The following is a 5,000-nucleotide window of genomic DNA, read 5'->3' as shown; positions in this document are numbered from 1 at the left end:
GGTCTTCTGGTCAGCCTCGAGGGTCTTCAACGGTGAGTACCCTGAGTCTTGTTTCCTCGCTTTGGTCTTCTGGTCAGCCTTGAGGGTCTTCATCGGTGAGTACCCCGTGTCTTGTTTCCCTGTTTGGTCTCCTGGTCAGCTTTGAGGGTCTTCATCGGTGAGTACCCCGTGTCTTGTTTCCCCGCTTTGGTCTTCTGGTCAGCCTTGAGGGTCTTCAGCGGTGAGTGCCCCAGGTCTTGTTGTTTCCTGCTTGGTCTTCTGGTAAGACATCAGGGTCTCCGGCGTTGAGAGCCCTAAATCATCTTCCCTTCGTCGTCTTCTGGCCAACAGCCAGAGGTCTTCAGACGCACATCATTTCATCATCTGTTTCGTGTTATGAAGTTGGGTTTGCTCAACTGGGTCTTATCGTATCTCACAATGGTGGGCTTCTTGCCTGTGTTTCGCATTCCTACTGGCAGGCTCCACACGTTATGTCACACAGGGAGGCTCCCCACCTTCCATCTTGTATCTAAACATAGGTAGGCTCCTCACACATGCTTCATCGTCGTTCACATGGAGGCTTCTCGCCTTTGTGCAGTTTTATCTCAGGTTTATTATATGTCAGAATTAGGCTCCCTTACGAAGGCTCATATCATCTCCCCACACAAGGTAAGTAGACTCATTCTCCCCGACCAACACACACACACACACACACACACACACACACACACACACACACACACACACACACACACACACACACACACACACATATGCTTCCCACCTCTCCCGATAGGTTGGTGGGTCATTTGGGCTCTTTGGACCATCGACTGCATGTGTCCATTACGGCCATAAACTCCAAGTTATAACCTATAATCGTAAGAATAATCAAACTCCTTCTTCAGGTGTTCAAGATAATTCTAAGACCGTACACACACACACACACACACACACACACACACACACACACACACACACACACACCTGTACGACGTTGCTCAGTCTTGAACGTGTGAACAGCCGGTTTGAACCGGACCAACGCAGCGTGCCCCTGAATGTACGTTGTATGAGTCATATATGGTTGGTATGGGCCCTCTTATGTGTCTCGTGGTTTGTACGTGTCTTGTTCTGCGTCGGGTGGTTTGCAGGTTATCATGGGTCTTCTACACGGAGGTTCGTATGCCTATAATCATTTGTCATATTTGGTTTCGAATTCCATTTCGTCTTCTACTTTTTCTCCATTCGCCTTCTCTTGTTCCTCATCGTCTTCGTCGTGGTTGTCCTCCTCCTCCTCCTCCTCCTCCTTCGTTATCAGTCCGGAGGGAAGGAGGGAGGGTAGGAGGCTCCGTTGAGACCCCACTTGACGCACTCATGCGTCTCTGAGGCCCCACTCGAGACACTCGTGTATCTCGGTGACTCTGGGCTCTCGAGTGTCTCGGATTCAGTTATTTACACAAAAGGCAAATTTCAACGCTTGGTTAGTGGGGGAGAAAGAGTCAGGAGGTTGTGGAGGGGGGTTGGGGTTCGAGGCTTGGGGCCTCCCTTCTTAGGTAAGGAAAGGGATGGCCCTTCGAGGAGAATGAAGTGTGGGGAATTAGGAGGGAAGAGAGGACACTAAAAATGACAAGGTTGGGGAAAATTAGGGTAGGGTAAGGACTTGAAGTGACGGAGGTGAAGGAAATGGGGTAGATTGAAGACCTCAAAGTAACGGGGTGAAGGAAATGAGGTAGATTGAAGACCTCAAAGTAACGGGGATGAAGGAAATGTGGTAGATTGAAGACCTCAAAGTAACGGAGATGAAGGAAATGTGGTAGATTGAAGGCCTCAAAGTGACGTTGGTGAAGGAAATAGGGTATATAAAGGACCTCAAAGTGACGGGGTTGAAGGAAGTAGGGTAGATTAAAGACTTAAACTGACAACGGTGAAGGAAATAGGGTGGATTGAGGACCTTAAAGTAACCCTGAGGTGAGGGGGATTGGGATAAAGAAAGACCCTTAAAAGTGACTGGGGGTGAAGGAATTAGGGAAAGAGAAACTTATACTTGGGAAGGAGTTTTAATAGGAGTAGAAAACTTCGGGGCTCAGCTCGCTGGTGTGCACCCGGGTAGATATCCTTGTGGGGGAGGGTGGGTGTTCTGGTACACTTACGGTGGTTGGCCCAGAGGGAGGCTATGAGGTGTAATGGAGTATTCAAGTTCTTTATCCTAGAGAGAGAAGCTTGTGATATACTGTTATGCTCGAAGTCCTCATCACCGAGGGAAGGTTGTGGTATACTGTTATACTCATGGCCGTGATCCCAGAAGGACGTTTGTGGTATACTGTTATACTCATGGCCTTGATTCCAGAGGGACGTTTGTGGTATACTCAAGGGGGAAGAGCGGGTCGTGGACTGGGGAAAGGATGCCTGCTTGGAGGAGGAGGAGGAGGGCGTGTGGTGAAGTAGAGGGCGTGGACGATAGTAATACTGGGAGGGAACATGGGGGCGCTGAACATGGTTGTGGTGGGGAGGTCTCGAGTGCGTGGTGCTTGCCCAGTCAGAGTGTTCGCTTCATCGATCATAATGATCAGTCTTTTGAGTTTCCCAAACCATCTGAAGCAGTGTTCACCGTTGGTGTGGCGGAGCCTCCGAGAGGGAGGTGTGGAGTGTAGTAGTAGTAGTAGTAGTAGTACCCATGAACAGCGGTCCTTCTTCAGGTTGGGCGACGCGCCTGACCTGACCCTCCAGCCTGACGAGGACTTAGACGCCCAACTCCGACACAAAAGAGGAACTTGGTGGTTATTATTGGCCCACTTGGAATGGGAGCTGGGAAAATGCCACTTGTAATTGGAGCTGGGGAAACCCCATTGTAATAGGAGGTGGGAAAACCCATTGATAATGGGAGGTGGGAAAACTTATCTCGCAGCAGAATGGGAGGCTGGAGTCGTGGTGGAGCGGGGTAGAGAGATTGGCGTGAGAGATGTCAGCGTCAGTGGCCGCCAGACATCATTGTGTCCAGTGATTGTAACGGATCAGTGGTTGACTGGTGACTGTTTCCCGATCCTCATAGATCGTTAGTTGGTAACCGGCTCCCGATTACTGTGTGTGTGTGTGTGTGTGTGTGTGTGTGTGTGTGTGTGTGTGTGTGTGTAGGGGGGAGACTGCTTGGTGTTGGAGTGGAACAGAGCGAGTGTCAAGTGCTCTTGGAGTGGAGGGAGGGTATGGATGTTACGGTACCTAGTGAGGGAGGGTACATGATGTTGGAGAATGGCGGGAAGGGAGGGGTACCTTGTGAGGGAGGGCTACCTGGTTCTGGAGAGAGGACTAGGGTAGGACACGGATGGTAAAGTAACTGATGAGGGAGGGTACCAGGTGGAAGGTACCTGGTGAGTGCTGGACCAATTAACGTGAGACTAATGGTAGCTGGAGGTCTGGGGTTGGGATGTTTGCTGGGGATTGGGATAGGAAGGGGGAATCCTTGTTGGGGTGTAAGGATGGTGGTGTTGGCGGGAGTGAGGGAGACAAAGTTAGACTGATCGAGTAGTTCACTGGATGGTGGGTGCAGCTGCAGACCAGCCTACATCATCTCCCCTCACACGATCACCCCACCGTGCTAGCCTATAGGGTGGGTGTGACTCTCCTGGCATATGACAGACACGGGAGGGGCACGTGTCAGGTCAGGTCAGGTCATGTCATACTTGGGTCTGTGGTTCATGGCCGGTTACCGTACTATCCGTACCCTCCCTCCCCGTCCTTCTCAGACACCAGGTACCCGCCCTCCAGACAAGGAGCACTCAACACTCGCTCTCTTCCACTCCAACACCAAGCAGTCTCCCCCCTACACACACACACACACACACACACACACACACACACACACAGTAATCGGGAGCCGGTTACCAACTAACGATCTATGAGGATCGGGAAACAGCCACCAGTCAACCACTGATCCGTTACAATCACTGGACACAATGATGTCTGGCGGCCACTGACGCTGACATCTCTCACGCCAATCTCTCTACCCCGCTCCACCACGACTCTAGCCTCCCATTCTGCTGCGAGAGAGTTTTCCCACCTCCCATTACAATTGGGTTTTCCCACCTCCCATTACAATTGGGTTTTCCCTGCTCCCATTGCAAGTGGCTTTTCCCATCTCCCATTACAATTGGATTTTCCCTGCTCCCATTACAAGTGGCTTTTCCCATCTCCCATTCCAACTGGGCCAATAATAACCTCCAAGTTCCTTTATCTATCAGACTCCTCGCTAGACTGGAGGGTCAGGTCAGGCGCATCTCGCCCAGCTGGAGTGATGGGCATGTGGTGAACTCACAGGTCTTCTTCCCCTGGCCCACCCATTTCCCCTGTGGTTTTCCCCCTCCCCATTTATCGTCTCCTTGACCGGTCCGTGTCCATGACACCCCATTTGGCTAACCTCCTCCCCCCATCACCCGGGAATGGCCGCGGCCTCCTTTCGCCTCTGGAGTCTATTTAACACGTCCTTCCATCTCCGCCAATGGCCTGCTCTGGTGATTGCCGGCCCCAGCTGTGGCTGTGGTTGGCGCGCTCTCTCCCCCACTTAGTCTGTCTGGTCTGTAGTGCCTGGCTTCTGGCCTCTGTGGTTTCCTCGCTCTGGTCTCTGGAGCTCTTTTGGTCTGGTCTCTGGCGCCCTTGGTCTGGTCGTCAGCGTCCTTGGTCTGGTCGTCAGCGTCCTTGGTCTGGTCGTCAGCGCCCTTGGTCTGGTCGTTAGCGTCCTTGGTCTGGTCATCAGCGTCCTTGGTCTAGTCGTTAGCGTTTTTGGTCTGGTCGTTAGCGTCCTTGGTCTGGTCGTTAGCGTTTTTGGTCTGGTCGTCAGTGTCCTTGGTCTGGTCGTTAGCGTCCTTGGTCTGGTCGTTAGCGTCCTTGGTCTGGTCGTTAGCGTCCTTTGCCTGGTCGTTAGCGTCCTTGGTCTGGTCTCTATCGTCCTTGGTCTGGTCGTTAGCGTCCTTGGTCTGGTCGTTAGCGTCCTTGGCCTGATCGTTAGCGTCCTTGGTCTGGTCTCTATCGTC

At 52.2% G+C, this 5,000-nt stretch overlaps 1 protein-coding gene across 5 annotated transcripts in view; it reads left to right on the top strand.

Annotated features, from left to right (window-relative positions):
* Positions 1-5,000, top strand: part of LOC139749205 (E3 ubiquitin-protein ligase ZNRF1) — a 271,792-nt gene that overhangs the window by 153,943 nt on the left and 112,849 nt on the right. The window lies entirely within an intron of this gene.

The sequence above is a fragment of the Panulirus ornatus genome, chromosome 6, assembly GCF_036320965.1.
Source record: "Panulirus ornatus isolate Po-2019 chromosome 6, ASM3632096v1, whole genome shotgun sequence".
NCBI classification, from domain to species: Eukaryota; Metazoa; Arthropoda; class Malacostraca; order Decapoda; family Palinuridae; genus Panulirus; species Panulirus ornatus.
Note: the sequence above shows the minus strand (reverse complement) of the source record. Positions and strands in the feature narration are given on the sequence as shown.